Here is a 27,633-nt window from a genome sequence, read left to right on the forward strand (position 1 = left end):
GGAGCGATTAGACGACCTGCTAGACAGCTGCGTTATGTGGGTCGCATGTTAATCAGGCGAAATGCAATTCAGGTCGTTCGGATACTTTTGAGCATGACTGTACATAAGGCGTGCCCAGCACATGGACTGGTCGGGGCAAGCGTCTGCTTCCTCCTTCCGCATTCTGTTCTCCTAATACAGAGCGGAATCGTTTCGGGTACACGTCTCTATGGGCACCATGTTTAACTGTCAAATGAAAAAAAAAAAAAAATTCGTAGTTAACTTTTAGTTCGTTTTTCTGCAATCTACTGCTATTGGCTAAAGGAACGAGGGGTTGTACACAAGGCGTGGCCAGGGCGTGGTCTGGTCGGCGCCAACGTCCACTACCTCCTTTCGCATTCTGTTCTCCTAATACAGAGCGGAATCGTTTCGGGTACACGTCACTGTGGGCGCCATGTTTAACTGTCAAATGAAAAAAAAAATTCATAGTTTACTTTTTGTTCGTTTTTCTGCAACCTACGGCTATTGGCTAAGATAACGAGGGGATGTACACAAGGCGTGACAAGGGCGTGATCTGGGCGGGGCAAACGTCGGATTCCTCCTACTGCAATCTGTTTCTCGTAGTACAGAGCAGAATCGTCCGGGATACACATCGCGGTGAACATCAACGTTTAACTGTCAACTGGAAAAAAATGTTGCTTACATACATTTTTGTTCGTTTTTCTGCATTCTGTGACCACTGGCTAAAATAACACTACTGTGGTCCAAATGGTGTGGAGAGGGCGTATAGTCTGGGCAGCAACATGCTTGTCGTATAAATATCCATAAATGATTACCTAGTTAATATAAGTAATACATTCATGAAGCATTAAAGTACTTCATACCAAACATATCCGAAACACCTGAATTGCGTTTCACCTGATTTACACGAAGCCTACATAACGTAGCTGTACTCCAGAAGAGGGCGGACAAACGCGGTGTAAGCTGTCTCTGCCAATGAATCGCAGTCTTTGTTTTGCTCTACCCACAATATTATCTATGTGATCGTTGCAATGTAGGGTATTCGTAATTGTAATCCCTAAGTATTCAACTGAATTTACAGCCTTCAGATTTGTGTGACTTATCGCGTAATCGAAATTTAGCAGATTTCTTTTAGTACTCATGTGAATAACTTCACACTTTTCGCACCAGACAGATATCTTATCTAAATCATTTTGCAATTTGTTTTGGTCATCTGATGACTTTACAAGGCTATATTAAGACGATTTCTTTAACATTGGCGTAGCTGAAGGAATTAAGTTTCTTCTTAAATCGTCTTATGCATCAACGTTCACAGATATCTCAAATAGGAAAAGCTCTTTATCTAGGTACAAAGGTTGTAAAACAAACTTCCCACAGTTTGTGTCAGGTTGATCTTTTCGTCTGATAGCACTGCAGAAGTATTTTGTCTAAGGGGCATCACAAGTAGTGTTCCTGTAGCTGTCGGAATCATTGGTTGAAAACGAGTTTCACACCAGTGGGTACAGCACTGCTAAATATTCAAAATGATTATCAACCTGAGTTCATCCACAAACTGAGGCGTATTTATGATATTGAAGCTAGACTGTGTATCCTTGTCTTCCCTGAGTGGGCATTGAAAGGCGTTGACACACACATATACAATACAATGAATACTTCGAACGCTATCGTCAACGTTGGTGTCATAAACTAATTTTGTTTTTTTTAATTCTTCTGGTTCTTATGCGTGCAATATGTGTTGTAGATACAGTCTTAGAGAAAAAACTGACCGCCAAGTGGTTTACGTAAGGTGGACAATACAGTCGTGCTCCCCTCTGAATTCTATGTTCGGCAAAATTCTCGACCTGGCAACATATGTAGACCGCTACACTCCCCGTAGGGACTCTTGACTGCAGTCAGAGTACATCGCTCTTGTCTACGACCGTAGTCTTGATGTAAAATGCGAGACTAGCTAATACGACGTATGGTAACCAAAAGCACACGTCGACAAAATTTTTATCGCCCATTTCCTCTTGGTGCTGAAGCTATGAGTATAATTCAAGCGAATCATTCAAATGGAAAGGGAATATCAAGTAAATTTAGCGAGTCAATTCAGTACCATACGTGGAAGTGACTGCACTGTCACAGTGTTGTCTAATGTTTGTGACGCTGTTGCCAATTCTTTGCTGTGCTCGAAACGGCTCTGTAGCGTTATGGGAGGAGAATCCCGTGCTCGTGTCATAGGAGGATACAGAGAGGAGGAGCGGGGTTTGGTTAATATGCAGCTGTTTACTGGTATTTTCATTGGGATACATAATGCAAAAATACAACTTTTAAGTGTATTATTGCGTAATTCAGATATCGATTTGGATGCGTACCGAGTGTATAAAAGTATATCTTGAAATACGCAGAAAGTCACATAGAGGTATTCAACTGAAACATTGCCATGACCAAGACTGTAACTGGGGTCGACAGCATCGTCGTCTACCACCTTGACAACTCGAACAATGACAGTGCCTGGCCGGTTACTTACGTTTACTGGTATCAAAGCTACAGCATGAAAGCACAAAAATGTTAATAACCCGAAGATCATTATTAACGTTGGAACCCATAGAAAGTAAAGCAGTCATCAGTCGGAAGAGTGGTTTGAACACGACAGTGCTTTAATAGGCACGGTCTTGTTGGAGGTGGTATGCTGTTGCTTTCCTCCGACCTTTGAGTAGACTTACCTAGCCAGTTAATAGGGGAACCCACAGTTTAACGTGACTTCCCGACCACAGTGCAACTCGGCATTTTTCACATCAACAAACACTGACGGGAAATAAGTGTAAAATGGCACATAAAAATCATGGGTCTAACGAGGGATTGAACCTGAGTCCTTCGGATCGGTTCTCTTGCTCTTTATCACTTTGCCATCATGCAACTACTACTGTGGTTTCTGTCTAGCATTAAAATTAAGGATCTCTCGTTTGTGCCTGCGTTGGCACATGCGTGCCCCTTAGGAGACCTTACTTTTGGGGTTACCCTCGTATACGTGTGTGTAAACGCCTTCCGATGCACACTCAAGGAAGACAAGGATACACAGTCTAGCTTCAATATTATAAATATGCCTCGCCTTAACGGCACTAAATCATGGTTTGTGAATCGTTTACCGGCCATACTCTGCCGCATTTCGCTGGCTGGAAGGCAAAAAGCTTACTGACAAATTTCACAGAAGGAAAAGGCGGACGAAATGTCTCCCACTGGAAGGTCATGTTGTTTTATTTAAATGATTACAAAATCAGGTAAAACGAACAGTGAGGTTGTCAGTATAAGCACATTACTGTTGTCAGTATGATGTTGCACCGCCAGGGCCTGCAATGATAAAGGGCCCGTTTAGGTCAGGCATATTGTATACAGAAGTGGAAGAGAGAGCACCACTAAATTCTACAATCAGTATGCATTGCATACACACAGAAATTACTGTTACAGTGTACTTATGGAGTTCAATGACTGAATTGCATATTTTCCGGTGAGAAAAAGCACTGGGAAACAGTCTTTCTTCACTACATTAGGTTACTTAAACTGGTGTCACTCTGAGCTAGAATTTTGGTCAGCGACTAAGTGTAAGGACAATGAGTCGGATGCGAGTTCTGTAACTATGAAATACTTTCCTATATTACAGAAGCGAATATTAAATTTGAACTCATATTGCGAAAATTTTGAACTTGGATAGCTTGGAATGAAAATCTTTCTGTTTATTGTAAAGGAAAACAGCTGATTTTCTAAAACATTCCCTGTCATACACAACTTGAAACAGGTCACGTCGACCAAATCATATGGAAGAATTGATAATGACGTATATCGCAAGGCAGTAAGATCCCTTGGCTTTTGGTTTGGCAGTATTCGACAGCCATTTCTAGGCGCAAGTAAATGAAGAAAGGCAGCGCGTTTTTGTTATCAAGTAACGTCTTCATCAACTACTTTAGTTTTAATGTAATCTACGAGTAATTGCTGATGTTTGATATTAACATGAAAAGGATTCCGTAGACAGGGAAAAAACTGTTCTGGGGCAACTACTTCCAGAAGGACCAAAAGGCATTAAATGATCTTCAAGCTCATGTGTTTCAGCAGCGGTATGAAGAAAATGATAGTAATAATGACGGCAATAATCGAATTATCCCGTAACTTCACACTTCACAGGATTTTCTCGAACTAAGAAATTTCCTGAATTAGTGAAAATTTCAAAATGGCTTCACATCGAGGCTATGACGCCTAGAAGAGTCTTTACGTCCTGCTGATGTGAGAATAACATAATCTCAGCGTCAGAAGCTTGCTTCTACTTAACCATTTAATGGACAGGTAGTTTTTCCACCGTGACTAATTTTGTAAGCTAAGCACATCATTCGTTGCAGCGCACTACTGGGGCTGGAAAATGTGGCCACAATGGTCTGGTGGAACGAGTTATCACAGGTGCAATGCATCGGTTCAGGCAATTTCTTTTAAGAGGCACAAACAGAATTACTTTACTTCTGGTAACCTCAAGAGAAAGACGTTATAATCCAGAATCCGCATTAAACATCACGTTCTTTTATTCCCAACTGGACAGAGCCGGTTTGCTTTGGGAAATGACATTGGCGGAGGTCATTGCAAACAGAAATACTGTCGCCAGTAAACTTACTTACATTATATTTAAAGGAACAGGGATCTCATTGTACTTGTACTTGATTGAACTAGAGAGTTGAAAAATTTGGTGCTGGACTGTGATTCAAATTCGTATCTCCTCTTTCGTGGATTTGAATCCCCCGGAACAGTATAGTTCAATCATTTCGTTCCTTTTTCCAAGACTGTGGTCTTATCTAGGTCTCCTCCAAAGGTACGTATGTGGGTCCGATTCCTGATCCAGTACAAAAATATTCATAATTTCATTTCAAGCCCTATCACGTGCACACCGGCCTGCTAGTGAAAAATAACGTGTATTTCTAATGTCTGTTCATGTGTTGCCAACAATTTCTGGTCAAACACGCACACATCTTACTGTTGGTGAGTAAGCAATTGACACTTAAACTATATTCGTGGACGTTAAAGAAGAACGATAGGAGTGCGGTTCGATAGTCACTCAGGCACAAAAATTTGTATCCTTATTTTAGATTCAAACACCTAGCAGCTGGTAAGAAAAACCGATACGTAACATTCGATTTTACTTAGTTAACAATCCGATTACGTGTTGGGTTCGTACCTCCGTCACAGAACTTCACATCATGCACTTCATATTTAAATGCATACACACTTTGTTATTTCTGAATGGAAGTATATCAGACATCTTTCGTGGTTAGTTAATAGGGATGAAAGGGCCTTGATAGGAGTCCCAGTTTATTCCAAAAACTGTCGTCTTTTATATTCAAGTAGATTTGGTTACTGATATTGGCGAAAATTTCGGTAATTCATGAATCTTCACGGCTAATCAGCAATATGATATGATTAGATTATATTAGATTAGATTAATACTTGTTCCATAGATCATGAATACGACTTTTCGTAATGATGTGGAACGTGTCATTTTTATGAATGATTTCTTTGTATACTGGCATTCAATTTCTTTACAATAATTTTCTACCCTCTCACTCATCCTTTTTTATCTTTATTTCTCTCTCTCTCTCTCTCTCTCTCTCTCACACACATACACACACACACACACACACACACACACACACACACACACACACATACACACATTCTTTTTTTTATTTTTATTTGTTTGGTGTACTCGACTATCGGCGAGGCACGAAAACGTCCGTAAATGAATTTCTTTGTTTTGAGTACAGTTACGAAAGAAATATAAAAACAGCTACGAGAGTTACTGATTTATGATGCCTAGTTTCCCGTCAGTTCTGCGTATTATTAGTAAATACGCTCCAGTCCCTAAACCTAGTTACAGAAATGCGAATCAGAAGCATTACGTATTCCAGACCGTAGCAGCCGCGTCTCTGAGACGCTGTACGATCACATCGGTTCGTCTTCTTCCTGCTAGTACTATAACTGAGATTTGGCAACAAGGCAACGTATATTTGGCAACTCTGTGATCGACGATTACTTCCTGGGGTGCACGTAACTAAGCGTCAAAGTTCACTTGATTTTTCCTGTCATTTCCATTGAATAATCTGAGTTATTATCGCTTGAGGTGTAACAAAAGATCGTAAATTTCCGGTTTTCGGCCCAGGAAAGTCGTGACATGTGGAAATCGCAACTAATCTCGTCCTTTAAATAGCGGTTTACGAGTTCTAGCAACTATAAGCCTCGTAATAGGAATGCACATCACATAGCTCTTCGCTAGCTCTGTGGTGAAGTGCTTACCTGTGAAAAGGCGTATTTTATGGTTCGTGGTTCCAGTCTCCCTGAATGCAACCCTTTTATCCCTCCTGTGAAAGAGCTGCAAGCAGTCAGATCAAACATCGATAGGAAATCGCAAGAAAATACTTTTAGCTCATAGTGCAATGGTGAAAAACTTACAATGCTGCACAACAGGTAACGCCTCTTTCAGCTGCTGACAAGCAAATTTCGGGTTTCTAGGAATACATATCTTTATTTATGAAATGCCACATTTGCATACCTGTTGAGTATGTCAGCATACCAATTAAACACACACCCAATCGAAATCTGAATAGTATTTTACTAATTCGTGCCTATAGAGGCATGCTGGTGTACAGATACTCACTTTTATCAAAACAGACTTTCGTCGTAAAGTTATCGTGGGTAGTTTTATTTCATTTCTTATAATACAGTGCACAATTTTCGTAAGGGTTCTTTTAGTGTTGTTAAAACAGTACTAAACATGAGAGAGGAGTTAATCATCAACGAATTATGCGAATTCTCTGATGTTATCTGCAACATTGTGACAATGCACATGCAGTTTATTGATTACATGCATGTAGAAAACTTGTTCTGAGTTAAAGCTGTCAAAAAAGGTTTGAAGAAGAACAAAATGCCACTACCAGACGACAGGTAATGTACAAAATACTTTTCTGACTATTTTGGCACGATGCGCTCTCCCCATACATAATACAAAAGCTTCGAGATGCATCTGCTGCCTGGCCGTCTATTAAACCTGAAAAGAATAAAATGTCGCAGAAGTTAGCCCTTTTTCCACATGCGGCTATTTTGTGTTGAGAAGTGAAGGGAATTATTTTCAAAGTTCCATTAAATTGATAACTTCAGCAGACAGCAGAATTGCGTTTAAAAAAAATGTGGCATGGAATGTAATAGAACTCGGGACATCTCAACTACGATGCGTAACGCTTACTGTTACGCTATTAGCTGCCATGTAGCTACAACACCTCCAGAAGTCTACAAAAGTTCGTCCAGAACGTCCGCATTCCACAGTGCCGTGAGATAATGCATATCGCCGGATGTAGACTTCTGAGAGACAGACAGTTACAGCTTTTCTTTTGCACTGCACGACGTTTTCAACAAACAGATAGCGCAATACAGTAGCTCGAATCGAAAGGAACACTTCCTATTTAAATTTCTGCATCCTACACTGTTGGCAGTTTTGTGTAGGTGGCAGTTACGTGATTTTATTTCGGTGATTACAAAATAGAGTCGAAGGTATGCACTGGGTAGGCGAGGCAGCTAGTTCATGGGGATTCGGTCAACCAAGTAAATGAATGTACTGAACATGCTGCAAACCACTACAGGGAGCCTGTGTGTCGGAATTCTCATCGAGTGTGCCGCAACGGTGTTATGATAGAAAAATTAGTCATACAGCAGAGGATTTGGTGGTCTGTCGGATGGATGATACAGAGTGTCATATAGTTATGGTGTGGGTTCGATTCCAACTTCTGCCAGTGATTTTTGATGGGGAGAGGCTGATTCTATTCTCTTCTGGCTACGCCAAGTGAATAAGATACACTCCTGGAAATGGAAAAAAGAACACATTGACACCGGTGTGTCAGACCCACCATACTTGCTCCGGACACTGCGAGAGGGCTGTACAAGCAATGATCACACGCACGGCACAGCGGACACACTAGGAACCGCGGTGTTGGCCGTCGAATGGCGCTAGCTGCGCAGCACCTGTGCACCGCCGCCGTCAGTGTCAGCCAGTTTGCCGTGGCATACGGTGCTCCATCGCAGTCTTTAACACTGGTAGCATGCCGCGACAGCGTGGACGTGAACCGTATGTGCAGTTGACGGACTTTGAGCGAGGGCGTACAGTGGGCATGCGGGAGGCCGGGTGGACGTACCGCCGAATTGCTCAACACGTGGGGCGTGAGGTCTCCACAGTACATCGATGTTGTCGCCAGTGGTCGGCGGAAGGTGCACGTGCCCGTCGACCTGGGACCGGACCGCAGCGACGCACGGATGCACGCCAAGACCGTAGGATCCTACGCAGTGCCGTAGGGGACCGCACCGCCACTTCCCAGCAAATTAGGGACACTGTTGCTCCTGGGGTATCGGCGAGGACCATTCGCAACCGTCTCCATGAAGCTGGGCTATGGTCCCGCACACCGTTAGGCCGTCTTCCGCTCACGCCCCAACATCGTGCAGCCCGCCTCCAGTGGTGTCGCGACAGGCGTGAATGGAGGGACGAATGGAGACGTGTCGTCTTCAGCGATGAGAGTCGCTTCTGCCTTGGTGCCAATGATGGTCGTATGCGTGTTTGGCACCGTGCAGGTGAGCGCCACAATCAGGACTGCATACGACCGAGGCACACAGGGCCAACACCCGGCATCATGGTGTGGGGAGCGATCTCCTACACTGGCCGTACACCACTGGTGATCGTCGAGGGGACACTGAATAGTGCACAGTACATCCAAACCACCATCGAACCCACCGTTCTACCATTTCTAGACCGGCAAGGGAACTTGCTGTTCCAACAGGACAATGCACGTCTGCATGTATCCTGTGCTACCCAACGTGCTCTAGAAGGTGTAAGTCAACTACCCTGGCCAGCAAGATCTCCGGATCTGTCCCCCATTGAGCATGTTTGGGACTGGATGAAGCGCCGTCCTACGCGGTCTGCACGTCCAGCACGAACGCTGGTCCAACTGAGGCGCCAGGTGGAAATGGCATGGCAAGCCGTTCCACAGGACTACATCCAGTATCTCTACGATCGTCTCCATGGGAGAATAGCAGCCTGCATTGCTGCGAAAGGTGGATATACACTGTACTAGTGCCGACATTGTGCATGCTCTGTTGCCTGTGTCTATGTGCCTGTGGTTCTGTCAGTGTGATCATGTGATGTAGCTGACCCCAGGAATGTGTCAATAAAGTTTCCCCTTCCTGGGACAATGAATTCACGGTGTTCTTATTTCAATTTCCAGGAGTGTATAATGGCACTGTGGTCTGAAATTCACATTAAACGTGATATTCCTTCTCTACCAAGTAGACGTTAGATTGAACCACAATAAAGTCAGGAGTGGCGAAATGTGGGAACTCGGTTACCAGTAACCTTTCTTATACAACTTATTTGTTTCTACTGACGAAACAAACGCTATGTAGGGTCACAGGACCCTTATTCCTTCTTTTAATTGAGCTTCTGTATGTCGATAAAACTGGTTCTGAACTTGGAATGCAACTCAGACCGACCTTAACGCGGAATTTCATCCCTTCGAGACAATACAGCTAGACTGCAATTTGTTGTTTGTTCAAAACTGCAGATTCCTCAACATTTCCACATATTGCGCGTGAATAGGTTCGAATGCTGGCAAGGCACTAAAGGTTTCACTATGTATTATCAAGCTCCAGCATGAGAACACCTATCTGCTGGTGGATAATAATTTTGATTTTTAATGCATTTTCATTCGTTGTCAACACTAACAATATCTGAGGTTTTTGACTCCCAGTGAGACGGAGAACTATTTGAGAGATCACTGTAAGTTCAAGGATGTTATTCCGAGCTGCTGGTGAAGAAAAATTCGGTAGCTGACGTCCCTTTGTGTATAGTCAACAACGGTATTTGTGGGGTTCGTAAGCACTGAACTCTTCGTGATATTATTTCTAGTTCAAACATGCTCACATGTCGCTCCTATTGTAACAAACCCATATTTAACGTTCGTTTTCTCTAGAACATAACAGCGATAGGTTCGGGGTTGGAGTCCTGGGAAGGAAAAAATTAATGTTTCGTCTCGTCGTTTCAGTTAAAACATCTAGCTACTGCCGAGAAAATCCGATATGTCACAATTGATTGTGCTTCGAGAAAATCCGATATGTCACAGTTGATTGTGCTTCGATAATATCCGATTAGGTTCTGGGTTAGAATCCCTGTCCAACACAAAGCTTTACCTGACGGCATTTCAAGTAAGTTCCTTGTGAAGAAGCAATATTTAACATCTCTCATGGTTCGTTAACAGGGACAACAGATGCTGGGTAGGAATTCGCGTCCGTTAAAAATGTTTACGTTATGTAATTTAAAGTTGATATTTGCTAACTGATACTGTCTAAAATCGAGGTATATCACTCTCTGTATGCCTAGTCAGGAATGACTGTTAGTTTCCGTCAGTCACGAAATCTTAGTCTGCATGACCTGGGTTTAAATCCATATGCAGAACGAGACGGTTCGTCGTATCATTTGAAGTTCATACATATTCTCAACTAGCAGCTCGTGAATAACTTAAGTTTTTAATGTCTTTTGTGTTAAATAACAAGTACGGTATGTTACTTTGAAGAGGAAATTATGAATACGACGAACTTACTACGTGCATTACCTATCTGACGAAATAATGAGAGTGGTAACATTTCAGGTATGTCATTTATTGCAATAAATGTGAGCTTACAAGCCTCAAGGACAGTCTTATCTGTGATTAGGTGGTCCCTGATATTTGTAGTATCGTGGTATTACTTTACATCTTGAGTTATTGCGATACAGAGCAGAGTTTTCTAGAGGTGACTTGTTGGAGCCATTTTCAATAGTCAAACGACTATACTAAGGAGCGATTAGACGACCTGCTAGAGAGCTGCGTTATGTGGGTTGCATATAAATCGGGCGAAATGCAATTCAGGTAGTTCGGATACTTTTGAGCACCACTGTACAACCCTTCGTGTTATTTTAGCCAATAGCGGTAGAATGCAGAAAAACGAACAAAATATTAACTACACAACTTTTTTTCCAGTTGACAATTAAACTTGATGCCCAGCCCTATGTGTACCGAAACGATTCGGTTCTGTACCAGGAGAATAGAGCCGGCCGAAGTGGCCGTGCGGTTAAAGGCGCTGCAGTCTGGAACCGCAAGACCGCTACGGTCGCAGGTTCGAATCCTGCCTCGGGCGTGGATGTTTGTGATGTCCTTCGGTTAGTTAGGTTTAACTAGTTCTAAGTTCTAGGGGACTAATGACCTCAGCAGTTGAGTCCCATAGTGCTCAGAGCCAGACCAGGAGAATAGAACAAGGAAGGAGGAAGTGACGTTGGCGCAGCCCAGACCACAGCCCAGCCACATCTATGGCCAAATCCTTCATCTTATCCTAGCCAATAGTAATTCATTCTTTATGTGTGTCAAATGATCTCTTCTTATCCATATATTGATTATACATTGATATATTTTATCATCATTCAGTAATTCAATAATTTACATGCTCCTGTGTTCGTTACTAAAGATAACATTTTCCTCATGCAACTAGTCTAAATTTCTACAAGTTTATGGAAAGCCTAATATGTAATTCTGGGAATATGTGGTGCATAATGTTAGAAAAGACTGATATAAGTAACAGGACCACATGTGTTCTGATGTACGCACTAACTAAAATCCGGTAGTATCAGTCGGCACATTCACAGACTGGTCGTGCTGATTTAAACAGACTGGGATTCTGTTCTTCAAAAAATAGTTTTTCAGTAGTGCAAGCATTTATGCAATCGAATTATGTTATTTTGGTTCTTATACCATAATACTATGAAACGTCCACTACCCCTGCAATTGAGAGACACAGGTAAATAAAACTGTTACTGCTGTTACCTTTCGAATTTACAGCCACCGCAGACTAAGAAACGAATTACATTAAGTCTCTGCCTTGGACTAGGTTGATAGTCATTTGAAAGACGGTTTATTCGAGTAGCGTGGAACGGAGCTCTATGTGTATCAATAGTTGAACACAGTTGATTTATACCTCCTTTCATTCTCTCTTGAACGTAAGGACGACGATGTTCCCCATTCTGTTCAGGTCCACGGTTTGCCTAGTCGGGCGATCCATTCGATTCATTATTGTGCTAGTCGGAGCACGATTAAAAACACACATGTCTTCGACAAGCCATTAATAACCATCGACGACAACCGTGCGGGTGTATGACAGATTTTTTTTTAATGATTTCGCCTGAAGTACTGACGACACACAAATGCCAACGGCGTCTGCTCATATGACGAAATGGAAAAAGGGCTAGGTAACGATCGTGAGTCCCCCTCTATACTTAACGAGTTAGTTCAAGGACTTGGCCAGGATTTTGCAGAAGGGGAGTTCCAATCTGTTAAAGAGAACTTTTAAAAGGCTCATGTCTTTCATTTATTCTGGACAAACAATTATTTATTTCTACATTATATATATATATATATATATATATATATATATATATATATATATATAATTTGCCGTTTGGTTTCATATATCAAGTATATACATATATATGATAACTTCAGCCTACTGCCAAACTAATTAAAATTCCCACATAATTCATTGCCAGTTTGCTAACATAACACATATCAGTCTTCTTATATAATGATCACTTTCTTAACGCAGAAAAATTTTAACATTACCCTATATTACTTATAAAGATAAACAGGCTCAAATCTCTTTTGGCAACAACTATCTTTCTCCTACTACAATCTTGTATTTAAATTTGTGGCTTGTCTGAAACCAGGTCAAAAATCCTTCAGCACATCAAAACACCCCCAACTCCTCGGCTGAATCTCAAATTTTGTTGAAAGTGTCTTTCATTTCAATAAAATTCTTCAATTTCCTTAAGTGATCAAATATTCCAGTTATTGTATCATTAAAAGTACAAGAGCGTAAACTGATTTCCCACGAAAGGTGTGGGAGGGGGTATCCAGGGCTCAGTCGGCTCAGAAGAATTCCAGAGCCCACTGATAAAATCTATTAGAAAAGAACTATAGCAAGTGCTGTCACCACATACATCCTCCGCACTCCACAAACCCCTCCCGATATTTCCTTATCGGAACTGATTTTCATAATTGGATACCGCCCAGGTGACCGCAATGGGCGATATTTTGCCTCTTGGGCTAGTAATGGCAGAAACTTGAGCAAATTTCTTCAAGAAATGCAACCGTCATCGTTAGAGCGATATTTGTGTTGGTCAACGCGATTTTTGGGCAACACAGGCAAATCCATATGTACTTTTATGCACTGAATTTAATTTCATGTTATTCGTAAGAATTTTACTGTTCCGCAGCCGTTTGAACTTTTGAAATGTTGTAACCCAAAAGTTCTATCAGTCTCCAAATAACGAGTAGAGTGTTAACGTTAAACTGTTATACATAGATAATAGGGCTATTATAGTAGTGCGTACATATTTCTAACCTACCATAATACAGAGCGAGGTGGCGCAGTGGTTAGACACTGGACTCGCATTCGGGATGACGACGGTTCAATCCCGCGTCCGGCCATCCTGATTTAAGTTTTCCGTGATTTCCCTAAATCGCTCGAGGCAAATGCCGGGATGGTTCCTTTCAAAGGGCACGGCCCACTTCCTTCCCCGTCCTTCCCTAATCCGATGAGACCGATGACCCCGCTGTCTGTTCTCCTTCCCCAACACAACCAACCTACCATAATGTTAGTGAACGAGTCAAACTCGATTTTAATCCCCTTTGTTTTTAAAGACTTATCCACAATTAGGGGCCTATTAACAAAACAACAACTCACTTCGAGTGAGGCCAACAACGTAAAGTAGATGGTCTTCGCTAAAATAGGAATGGGCGATAGCCGATAGTGAGTATCCCTTTAACTTTGTATGACTGAAAATCAAAATATCATTCAGTTTCTCTAAACGGTAACTAGATCATCTGATCTTTATTTCCCATACAATGAGGGCATCCCGGACACACACCAGGTCCTCCTTTTTGTTGCGTCCTTCGTTCGTCAACACGCCTGACGATTTATTAAATCCTTCCGATTTCTATGTTAACGGGTGGTTTTGTTACTAGGTAACTACATGTATCGCTTTTGATAGATACCGTGTAAATTACAGAAAGAAAAACATACGTAGTGCACTTACAAAACTAAGATGATGAAAACAACTTTAGTTTAACAAATTTAACTGTTAACTTGTGAAATGAATTATTTTAAAAATATCACTGATACATGACAGTTCTAAGATGATCGTGCCCGAATTACATTTCTCAGTAATCTGTATTAATATCAGGAGTAATATTCATAACTGTACCCATTACAGCGGCGGAAAACTACATCGCAAAATTAACACACAATATACAGACGATCGAAAAACACTACTAAAAACGATTGTACAGGCACTGCTCAGTTCTCCTCAGTGGCGAATTGCCTTACGATTTCGAAGATAGGTCAATCACATCTATCTCATAGTAAGTTTGTCCTCTCAGATCAGAAATGGACAAGATCAATATGATATTAATAAACTCCAGGAACATCCGCGGTAAGGTCCCAGAATTAGTATCATTTATTAAATGTAATGATGCCCAAGTTGGCATTAAGAATCGAAAGTCTGATGAAACCAGTAGGGAACTGTACCTAAATTCTGAATTCAGAATGGGATATATATCTCAAGGTTAGGTTAGATGCCAACGGTAGCGCCATATTTACTGCAGTAAAGAATTTGATAGCATCTGGTGATGTCATTACAGATACACAATGTGAATTTGTCTGGATAAACGTAAGGATCAAAAGTTGATAAAAGAGGGTAAGCGGAAGCTATTATAGACCACCTGCCTCAGAAACAGTGGCAGCAGAGAGCTTCAGAGATTCATCCCGAGTAAGTTTTCTAATCATGCAGTTGTAATAGTGGGACACTGCCACATTTTACATACAGAAAGGGAGACTCGCGTATTTCAGACAGGTGCCAGAAAAGGGATTCATGTGGGTTTCATTTCAATGTCTTGTCCAGCAGGTAGTTGAAGAAGAAACGCAAGAGGACAATGTCTTAGACCTTCTAGAAACTAACAAAACCGAACTTTTAGTATCAGTTAACGACGAGAAGGAATCAGATATCTGGACCTGCGGGTATGGGGAGGAGAACTGTAGGACTCTCCTTGACAGGTCAGTGGTGAATTACACAAAAGTAGGAGCTACTCCAGTAGTAGAGTATTTGTGGAGTGCACACGCAATTTATATTCTTTTTTTTCCGCTAGGCGGTACTTTGCGGTTCTCTGATCAACGTTGGCCAGTAAATACGTAGAGAGCGAAATCAGACCGCGTACAAAGTAAAGACAATTTGACTGTCAAAATTATACGCTAAATTGTCTTGGCATTCGTAACGAAGCTCGTGAATTTACATCATAATACCCCCAGACCCGGGAGCTAGATGAAACCCAAAGGAGACATCACTAAAATATTTAGTGACTCATGGAACGTATACCGTTAACAGCCTACACTTTGACGCCATAGATGGAAGAGTCTTCCTTGCAGTTGAAAAAACTGTTGTGTCTGTCGAGGTCGAACTTGAGTTGGTGAAGTTATCTGGACGTGTGTAACACGACCAGGTGAAATCAAGTTCATTACCGGATGTTGTTGCCGACCACACGTTTCCACGGTGACAGTTTTAGAATCATTCAAAGAAATTTTACGCTCAGTAGTGCATAAATACCCAGAGCACTTAGTACAGATTGGAGGCTACTGTAACCTAACAAGGACAAATTGAAAGGGCTATGGATTCTTCGCAGGTGGCAGGAACAGGTATCCTTGTGTATTACTTTTGAACACGATTTCCAAAAACTGTCTGGAGCAACTACTTCGACAGCCCAGAAATATTTTAGACCTTGTAGCCACAAGCACGTCTGACCTTATCGGTAGTGTGATTACGATATTACCATAGCGACAATGGTTACTAAAGTTAATAATTTTTTTGCTATAAGAGCAAATAAACCGTTGCTAGAGTTCCTCTTAAATAATGTTGCACTCACGGTTCAAAAAAGGAAGCGCAAACGGCAACAGGTAAAAGATAGTAAACTTAGTGCGTGTGTAAGATGAATGATGGGCCAAGCATACAACTACATACAGTAGCCAAACTTGTTGCCGAGCAAACGGGAAAATTCTGGTGCTACGTAGAATCGCTAGTCGACATCTGACTGTTAGCAGGTTAAGTCCAGACGAAGAATTTGATACAGGGCGCAGGGCTTGCGTTCCATGAAGGCCTGAAATAACTTCAAAAGGGCCTACAAATGCTGTCTGAGCAACAGCCGGCTGGTCCTGGCGGAGGTTCGAGTCCTCCTTCGGGCGTGGGTATGTGTGTTTGTCCTTAGGATAATTTAGGTTAAGTAGTGTGTAAGCTTAGGGACTGATGACCTTAGCAGTTAAGTCCCATAAGATTTGACACACATTTTTTTGAGCAACAGCGCATGCATGCCACACAAAAAAGTTTTCTGTCGCTGACTTACACAATCGACTTAGTCGGCAATTCGGCTAACATTATGAATTTAAACTTTCCAGTGAGAGTTACGAAACAAATCTGTCTTTTGGAATCGTCATGGAAAGATAATTACGTTACAATCTCTGTATATACAAACCGAAGTCGCTTGATGGCGTCCATCTGTATATGCAGGCTAATCTCAGGAAATGCTGCGGAGATTGTGATTCAGTTTTAACTAATTGATACACTGATTTGCAAGATAGGTTCTTGTACAAAGTTTATAAATATTTCGTACAAATCGGCTGAAATCTGGTGAGTTAAAGCTAAGACCTGAAAATGATGTCATTCCCACCTAGCGATCAGCTGCCGTATGTCGAGAGAGCAGTGAGTAGGACTTAAGTTGGATCGAGTGTGTTTGTCCCGCAGTAGTGCGTGTGGATTGAAACAGGAAAGCTGTGGGATGGGTTCCTGCCCAGGTCACTTTTTTTCAGTCTGCCTGTGAAATGCAGCACTCACCTCTCAGTGGTGCGGAGATACACATTGCGAAAGATGAAGATAATTTAATACTTCTAATTTCTGCCTCCTTCAGTTAGCAATCGAAATTCGTACTGTTAATTCACTGAAAATTCTCCAAATGGGCAGTGAATAACCTAACTTTGACCAATCACGAAAAGATGGCCTCATCATCATCAGGCTGTGATGCGAGTCTTACAATTTGACATAAACAAATGTTTTTAACCAGTAATTTCCATCAAAAAAAAAGCAAATTAAAAACCATGGTGTTTCATATTTAACGTTATAGGTGAAACGTTTTCCAGACACCTACTTCAGCACTTCACCAACTTTGTTTCGACTAAAAACAGTACATTCTTTCAGTAGCGCACCATCATCTAGGATCACGTTACATACGGGACAACAGTGCCCTCTGGTGTGGTAGTGTGTACTAGGTCTCTTGGACTCCGGGCCTCATTATGAACACACTGGATGGGGCTACTGACTATGACCACTCAAATTGTTTAAATGAAGACTGTAGGCAAAATAAAGGCTTATGTCCATCCTATCCAACACCCCAGCACAGGCTGAGTCCTTTCCCGCCAATTCCAAGGAAGAGGTGGCAATCGGTCGACTTAGGTTAGTGGAGGTAGTCCAAGTGACCTTTTTTCACACCATTTCCTTAGGTCAGTGGAGGTAGCCCAGGTGTCCTTTTTTCCCCACAAAAATCTGAACTTCCCACCATGACGTCATTGCGACATTGCCATATCTATCGCTGCCATCTTGGATCCGCTATCTTGAATAAATATGGTAACAGTGCCTAGGGGGGGTGACGTCCTTGCTGCTCCACTACTCACACTGCCCATGACCTCTATCCAGGTTTCAGCTAATTTTCATTCGTCTATTCGTCAGAAATCTTCGATTAATTCAGCAATGTTGTCGACATGGAGTCGTTCTGGAACGACGAATACCTGCCTATCTTGCCACATTGTTGTCCTGAATCACTGATCACCGCTCTTATTGCAGTCATTGCACTACAAATGGTTCAAATGGCTTTTAGTACTATGGGGCTTAACGTCAGAGGTCATCAGTCCCCTAGAACTTAGAACTACTTAAACCTAACTAGCCTAAGGACATCACACATAACCATGCCCGAGGCAGAATTCGAACCTGCGACCGTAGCGGCCGCGCGATTACAGACTGAAGCACCTAGACCGCTCGGCCACAGCGGCTGGCCATTGCACTACACCAATCTGCCTATGCGATCCTTCAATGTGGTGCTCCCATGTCACTTATGCAAATGATTCGAACTTCATCAACATCTGAAACATGACGATCAGAATTACGATTACGTCAACATTGCTTGCTGTGCTGCAATTACCACCTGAAAAGTTCAAGTAACGTTAGGCACTACCATTATCCATTATTTATTCAAACTATTCTTCATGTGTAGGAATGGCTTTATCATGACTGCAAATCAGATCGTCTATACGTGAAATTTTTAGCAACGTATCTCACAGACACAGAAACGCTGGAGTTTCAGTTTCTTAGGGTTTTATCCAGGCATTCACTGTAAAACATTTTCTGTTATCATCAGCGTATATTTGAGATTGGGAGGAAAGGAATAGAAAAGGTAAAGCATTATAATTGTTAGTGTGTACATAAACATTAATAAACGGATATTGGGAAAGTTTAGCGTTCATAAGTGTTTTCAGCAACCATTATTTGGTGCGTCTGTGTTCTATCTAATGAGACATTAATTCCACAACGTGTATCTATCCTCTTCACGTGATGCACCTCAAAAAACTAAATCTGCGATCATGAAGATCGGCGTTAGCCGTCTTTAACATCCACCTGTCCCGCATATTTCCTAGTGCTGGATGACATGGCGGGGACATTTATTATAGTAGTTGAGGTACATTTTGCTCTTTCAGGAAACATTCCACTCCAGAAACAACTCGTCGCCATTTCAATGTTATTGTTACTTCATTCCAGAAAAGAGAAACAGGTCACTGGTCATTGGATGCCGTGCCAGGCTAATACAGTGACCGTAAGCGGGGGATGGGGTGATGATGAGGCAGCTGACTCGTCAGTATATTTCTCTAGTACGTTCCTATGACGGTTCGTCCTTCATGGGCATAATCTTTCTGCACCACACGATGGTACTTCAGCAAACACTCAGCCTCACTTTGCTCGATAATGATTGCGTTCCGCCGTTTTCGGCGGTAATGAATCTACTTTCTTTCGGACTCATATTAATATTCCTAGTAGTCCTCGATGGTGATTAGGCTGCTAGATAAGTCCTCTGGACTGACTCGATACCTCCATCACTTCTGCTGCTGTCTTGGTTCAAGGCGCTTTTTGAACAGATGTGAGCAGTCATGAGACGCAGCTGGTTGCGATATTTGTCGTATTCGAAATATCGTGCAAGATGCGTAAAACTGGCTCATCACTGATATCTACTTTTTCCGCTATCACCTCAATTGAGAGACGCCGATCTTCGAGCAACAGACCTCCCTCTTCCCATGCAATCCTGCTGCTCCACAGCGAAATGGTATACCACTTTGTTCTTCGTCATTTTCAGACTAGTTTGATACACTACAATGTCAGCACAACCTAACAGACGCGTCATATGATAGTGCACTATTGCTGGACACTGTCACCAACAAAGCATGGTTTGCTGCAGCGTTGTATTTTTTCAAATGCAGTAGACGAATTACCACAAAATATCCACCGTGACAATGGGCTTTTCTGAGTCCTTTCAGAGTCTTGCAGTAGCATCCTTCAATAAGATCTTCTTGATTTGGAAGCTGCATCACTTCAAATGAAACACTCGACCTTGCGATAGCTGTCTCCAGCATCGTCCTCAGGACCTAACATCACTGAATGCTGGGGCTGGCACGGTATTCTACTTATATAGATACAATGGCAGCGTCTGGAAGCTTCCAGAAAGGGCCGGAGTGACGAATGTGCTGAAGGTAAACAGCAACTTCGCCCCGCTGCGACACTATGTGACGACAAATGGCGCGATCAGCCGGCACTACATCTCAAACTGCCGCTCACGCATCCCTACAATCGTCAGGTCTACGTTTTTGCTTCCGCTCAATGTGAAAAGCCCGCCACCATGTCCTAGTGTGTACCTCTGGTCTCTTTGAAATTGTAGCTGTTTATCCTAATTTCAGCAGCTTCTTGTATAACAGAATCCCAGTATAATGGTATTTGCGCCAAAATTTTCGTCAAATGGTTCAAATGGCTTTTAGTACTATGGGACTTAACGTCTGAGGTCATCAGTCCCCTAGAACTTACAACTACTTAAACCTAACTAACCTAAGGACATCACACACATCCATGCCCGAGGCAGGATACGAACCTGCGACCGCAGCGGTAGCGCGGTTCCAGATTGTAGCGCCTAGAACCGCTCGGCCAACCCGGCCGGAAAATTCTCATCCTTTCGCATTGTAATTTATGCCCGTTTTCCTGGCAATGTTCAGCCACTGTCGATTTCTCAAGTTCCCCTTGTCTGATATGTCGTGAATGCTCCTCGTAGTGCTCATCAACAGAGCTTCCATTTTCACATGGGACAACATACACGCCAGGAACTAGAACACTTTTGTTGTCTTTAATGGGGTGTAACATACTTTTATCTCGGAGGCTGGCCGCAACACTTGCCTCAGTCCATGTCTCTTCAGCAAGTTTTCTTTCTTGCCACTAGTTGCTGTACAGTAAGGAAGGAATGCAACTGCCTTGGCCTCTTGCGCCGATTCACGACGCGTCTTTTGCCGGCGACACCTGAAACCCTTTGTAATTTCTCTCTTGCTGTAACCGTTTTGTCTAAACACACGCTTCAAATGCTGAAATTCAAACGCTAGATAGTCGTCGTCAGAGTTAAACTTTGCCCTGTGTGCTAATGTGTTCATGACCCTTTCTTGTGTACAGGGTTGTGAAAACCCTTGGCGTTCAAGTACCTGTCAGTGTACGTAGATTTTCTGTACACTGAATGACCAAGCCGGCCTCTTGTCTTCCGTTCAAGTAGAACATCTGTACACGAGAAAGTGGTCCAGAACATGTTAGTACGTAGGGTTACAGGAGCGGAGAAATTGCACGAGCTTTGAGGTACCACCAACAAAAAGCATTTCATGAAACCGCGGAAGACACCAAGCCAAGTGCATTTCTTCCATACTGTGGAGCAGTTACTAACAAGGTAGGACGCGTGCTGAAAGGACATGGACTGAGACCGTTGTTCCGGCACACCTCCAAGATAAAAGACATGTTACCCCTCGTTATAGACAACGTAAGTCTTCGAGATCCTCGCATGTGTGGTGTCCCCTGTAAAGGTGGTAGCATTTACGTAAATATAGCAATTCAACTTGTTGCTGAGCTTTGTTCACAGCACTCACTACATATCAAACAAAGGAAACTTGAGACCTCGGCCGTGTATCAACATTGCCTAGAAAAAGGGTACAATGTACAATTCGAAAAGACGTCAATTTTTGCTTAAGCACCATCATACTAGCATTATGTTATAAAAGAAGTGGCCGAAATTAGCAGCAACAATGTATACAGAGATGAGGGATACACATTTAGTAGGTTGTGCGGACGGACTTCGGATATTGAGCAAAAACAAATGAGTAAATTTTATGCTTGTAGGGATGCGAGAGCGGCAGTTTCAAATGTGGTGCCGACCCCTCGCGCCATCTGACGTCGATCAGTCCTGCAGTGAGATGGAGCTGCTTGGAGCTGCCATACTTGCCCTCCGTGCATCAATCACTCCGGCCTTCTAAGGGAGGTTCCAGATGCTGTCAGTATATGGATACAAACAGAACACTGGCAGTCAAGGATTTCAGCTCTCGGTGACGATTGCGGGGACAGCTATCCATTCTTGAATGTTTTATTTGAATTGACGCAGCTTGCCAACCGAGAAGATTTTACTCAATGGGCTTTGCTGTTTTCTTTCAACTCTTCTAGCGCCGTGCTACGGCACTGTAGTGTGGGAATTTTGATGTGTTTTAGGACGGTAGACCATGGCCCTATGGGATGGGTGGCGAGATATGTCTCGGACAAGACGCAGAAGAGACCCAAATAACGACCGAAAACAGAACCAAGATAGAGAGCAACGTAAGACTTAACCTTGAGAGGTATGTGAGCTTTCTGTCCCCTCGTGTTCCCATCTTCTGACTACGAAAAGAAGCCTTTATCTCACTCCTCACACAACCGTGAATGCACTACGTTGTTACAGCGTCACTTTATCCAAACAGGATCAACGGTTCGTTCAGAGCTCCCTGCTACCTCTTACTTACGATAAAAGATGGCGTTCTTGACGTTATTTCGCTATAGTGCTGGAGGACACAACTGTCACTAAGCTGGTTCTGGAGATATCAACAAAGGCACCTTTTTCGATTTGTGCAAGCTGGGGCGGGATGTGTTAACCGACCTTCTCTTCCAAAACTGTGTCGTAACTACTATAAAGTCGGAATAGAAATTGAGAAATAAAATGCTTATCAGTACCAATGTTTGAGACTTCTGTAGCTCATTTATAATATTATGGGAGTTGTTAGTTGTGTCTACAGCCAGCTGTATTCTATTCATTAAAGTTGAAACCACATGTAAAAATATGTATATGCTGCCATTTGTGATCGGCTGCTTTTCTAAAGCATCTGGTTTCGTAAGATAACTAAACGTAGATCTTGCTCGTGTGTCTACATCTACATGATTACTCTCCTATTCAATAGAAAGAGCCTGGCAGAGGGTTCAATGAACCACCTTCAAGCTGTCTCTCTATCGTTCCACTCTCGAAGGGCGCGCAGGAAAAACGAGCACTTAAATATTTCTGGGCGAACTCTGATTTCTCTTATTTTATCGTGATGATCATTTCTCCCTATGTAAGTGGGTGCCAACAGAAGGTTTCACAATCGGAGGAGAAAACTGGTGATTGAAATTTCGTGAGTAGATCACGTCGCATCGAAAAACGCTTTTGTTTTAATGATTGCCACTCCAGTTCACGTATCATGTCTGTGGCACTATCTCCCCTACTTCACGATAATGCAAAACAAGCTGTCCTTCGTTGTACTTTTTCGATGTCATCCGTCGGTCCCATCTGATGCGGATCCCACAACGTACAGCAATACTCCAGATTAGGGTGGACAAGCGTGATGTAAGCAGTCTCTTTAGTAGACCTGCTGCAGCTTCTAAGTGTTCTGCCTATGAATCCCAGCCTTTGGTTGGCTCTACCCACAACATTATCTATGTGATCGTTCCAATTGTATTTGTAATTGTAATCTCTAATTATTTAGTTGAATTTACAGCCTTCAGATTTGTGTTGTTGTTATCCTAGCGAAAATGAAACTCTGAACCTTATTTTAATGTCATCAGTTTTATGGATATAACATAGTGGTTATTATAATTTATCAGTCATAAATGGTAGCATTAATCCCATTCATGTCACAACTACAACTCAATAACGCCTTTCGAAAGACAATTCTCTGATCACCATGTTGTGGAATTTAGCTCCCGAGTTAAAAACTCAAAAAACTACCAGCACGTTTGAAATGTTCATACAATAATATAGAACTAAAACACAGTATACTATAGATCCTCGCCTTACATTAATATCGTGGAATTCTGTCACTAGTTGTCGCATTTCACGCCACACATCACAACATCTCGCAGCCTCCTGATCTCCTGTGTATCAAGCTGAAGCTTCTCCAAATGTATGAGGTTTGTTGCGTTCTGACATGTACACGGTTCTGTAATGTAAGCGTGACTGTTTGTGCATTCATAATGCTACTCTATTGGTACTGTAGGGTGTCCGTTGTGTCGGAGCTAGAATGATGTACGGCGTTCCTCCGCACAGCAGTCATCCCAGCGACCCAGTCAGTGTGCTGAAATCCTCAGCTGAACGGCCGCACTGCCAGACCGCAGCATTGGGCTGCTCAGTTCATCGCAGCCCATCGCACTGGATGGGCTGGTTCCCCCTGTCAAAGACACATCCCGTGCTGCGTACCAAGCTCTACCACTGTCAGAGAGAGATTTTTCTAAGTACTCTGAAAAGCGTTCACCACCGAACTGATGGTGTCAGAATACTTTTCTATCTTAAAGGAATTTCGTTTTACCGTGCATGCGAAATAATTGCTCATCAATATATTCTGCGTAATTTCTTGACATATCATTTGCTACTATAATATACACATTTAATTGCTAATACACCTGTGTAGATACGTTTATTTACACTTTGAATACCTTCATTCTTAGCGACATATGGCTTCTTTTCTGATATATTTCTCGGTCATTATACATGTATGGTAAATTAGATATTGACACAAAATCATTTTCGACACATCCAGAACCGAATTCTAAAACTAACTGAACCTGCCCAAAAGCAGAGTTGTTTATTTTCTTCAAACAAACAAGGACACCAACAAAAATTTTGAGTGTTGTTGCGACTGCATAAAGTATGTACTGAATCTCTAATTTGCCCGAGAAGCAGATTATTGTCGTGTCAAACAATTTTTTGTTCTGTCTTAAAGAAAACTTAAGTATGGCGTTAAGCCGGGTCCGCAGTAGTATTTAGTGTCAACAGATTATTCAAATTAAGCGTTTTCATGCTAAACGATTTTCACTGCACTAACTGCAAGACATGATGTTTTGGGGTGAGATAAGACTGGCAACATCGTATCTACAATGCAACAGTAATTCGCTAAGAAACAGTTTCGTTTATTATGCAGCGATAAATCAACACTAATTTGACAGTCTGTATAAATGAAAGCTGCTTGACAAACAAATACAGTAACGGCAACCGATACATAGAGATCACAAAACAAAACATGTTGTGCAAAAATATTTACAATGTACTCCTTCATTCATTTGCTCTGATACTGTACTTGCTGTGAAAAAAGAGAACGGCGCAACATTGTCCGGATACAAAAGTGACGGTCGTGCACTTAGAATGGATCCTGCACAAGTAAAATTTCTCTGCTATGCAGAGCTGAATGACTTTACACACAAAATTTTTCTGGCAATATTCTGGGGAGTCGGGAAAATTTCCTGTTTTCATTCCAATAAGAAACTACATTATGGACCAATTTAAAATCTGTGCGAATCGGTTTGTCGTCAATCTCTGCCCACAAAGCAAATTTCTGTACTTTTGTTGGAGGTGGTACTTGATGAGAATCTGTTGAGTACATTGTTTCTTCGGTTTTTGCTTTTGCGCTTTTCACCATAAGGATTTTCACCTGTTAGGGAGAAAAAGGAATTGTAGTATATTGTTTGGCAAATCAGCAAGATGTGAAAGTACTACTGAGAACAAAAACAAATGTTTTGTTCTTAAAAATATTAGAATTATTTTTCAGCACCTCAGAACTTCGCCAAAGTCGCTCTCAGGTTCTACCTGGACAGTTCGACATACAGTTCACATACATTTGCCTAACCTGTAGGTGATAATATTTCTGGGGTGACCGTCTTTTCTGCGGCCGAATTTGGTTGTCTTTGGTAGACGGTGCTTGGGAGGGAGCATCCTTTTGTGACTGGTCACTCGGAATTATGTATGTGGCAGTTAGTACGTTATGTGCCCCACCTCTTCCGTGGCTTCACGCCTCTGACATTCAGAGAGCATTTTCAGATGGCGAAAAGATGCCCATATTGAAGAAGCTAGCTCTAAGTATGTCTGAGTTATTAACTTTTCCACTAAATAATTTTTCAGTTGGATTCGCGAAAGGTTTGTTTCAGATGCCTCTTCGTCTTGAGGTTTTTGCTTAAATGTTTCAGAAGCGTCATCATCCACAACAGGTGCAATGTAGGCGATTTCTCAGTTTCTAGTTCTTTTGAGGCCTCCTTGAAGGGTTATAAGGGATGTCCGGGCTTTAAAATTCCAGAAATAATTCACATGCTAACGTATACCAACTGAATATAAAAAAACTATAGCATACACACCGTCAGAAGAGAAATGAATTCGTCCAGCAACGTGATGTCGGTGCCTTCTATACCTTTTATTTCTCTTTTCTCAGTGAGCTTTTCACAAAATGTAGAGTGTTGCTTTTTCACCGATTCATGCATGGTCAATCATGTCTTTCAACAAGTATTGTTCGACTGCTCCAGAGTTCTATCAAGAATATGAACAAGGCCACTTTCCTTTGCGCGTGTCACTAGTTCCTTCACCGCAGTCGGAATAAAATGAAAGTGCGGACAATTGGATGACATGTACTGCAAAATTCAAATGGCTCTGAGCACTGTGGGACTTAACAGCTGAGGCCATCAGTCCCCTAGAACATAGAACTACTTAAACCTAACTAACCTAAGGACATCACACACACCCATGCCCGAAGCAGGATTCGAAACTGCGACCGTAGCAGTCACGCGGTTCCGGACTGAAGCGCCCAGAACCGCTCGGCCTCCGCGGCCGGCCATGTACTGCACATTAAACGCATTTCTCATCATTGTGTTCAGCGTATGACAGGAACAATTCCTTCAAGGAATATTCACGAATAGCAGTGATAATGTTGGCACTTTGATCAGTAGTAGACAGTACATCCATGAGACTATTCACGTGAATACACAGGGAGATAAATATTCTCAACAATTTCTTTATAACCTTTTCGCCCGTTTTAGGTTCGTCTGGAAACATCGTAAACGAGACGTGTGATGGTAAGTCCCGATTAACAAAATTTGTGGTCGCCGAACATTCACCTGTTTTCACTAATAAATTAACTCAGGCGTTTCCCTTATTGTGTTACATGTAGTGAGACAGTTGTGGGATGAGGCGTAATAGCTTTTGCGGATAGTTTTTCGTAAGTCACTGCACTGTCAACTATTGTTTGAGCCAGATCCCAAAATCCTTCACCTCCAACTGCTTCAAATAAAATCTAGTATCTTGCACACATGGGCACGCACTGGTCAGTAATTTTGTCCGGAGCAGATATGAGATGACGTTTTTGGTCAACAAATATCACTTTTTTATTAGTCACGCACGAATGGCGTGAAATATTGTAAGTGCCAGATGACCCTTTAGTGTGCGCGTGAAGTTCATTGCATTCCGGACAGCATACATAGTTAACACTGTTGCCATCACCTTCTATTGTAGGCTTTAACACTGACCAAAACAAACTTTTGAGATTTGGATCAGGCTCGATGGTTTTGTACTCACCAGACATTACCTTATGTTTCATTCCCCCTTTTTCGTACATACTTTCTTTTCGAACGACCTGCAATTTCCACAAACATCTCCTACAGTAAGGAAACCATGAAACTCTGCTAACGAATGGTCAGCATTATACTGTCACTATTGTTTGGCAGCCGCGCGGGTTATCCGCGTGGTCAAGGGCGTCCTGTCACGGTTCGCGCGGATCCTCGCGTCGAAGGTTCGAGTCATCCATCGGGCATGGGTGTGTGTGTTGTCCGTAGCGTAAGTTAGTTTACGTTAGATTAAGTAATGTGTAAGCTTAGGGACCGATGACCTCAGCAGTTTAGTCCCATAAGATATTACCACAAATAAAATAAATATTGCTTAGCAAATAGAAAGAAAGAGTATTTGCAAAACACTAAATATGAAGTTTGATAAACGATTTCTCACATTTTATTAAGGATTTGCACCAACCAAATGGCTCTGAGCACTATGGGACATAACATCTGAGGTCATCAGTCCCCTAGAACTTAGA

The sequence above is a fragment of the Schistocerca serialis genome, chromosome 3, assembly GCF_023864345.2.
Source record: "Schistocerca serialis cubense isolate TAMUIC-IGC-003099 chromosome 3, iqSchSeri2.2, whole genome shotgun sequence".
In the NCBI taxonomy this organism is placed as follows: domain Eukaryota; kingdom Metazoa; phylum Arthropoda; class Insecta; order Orthoptera; family Acrididae; genus Schistocerca; species Schistocerca serialis.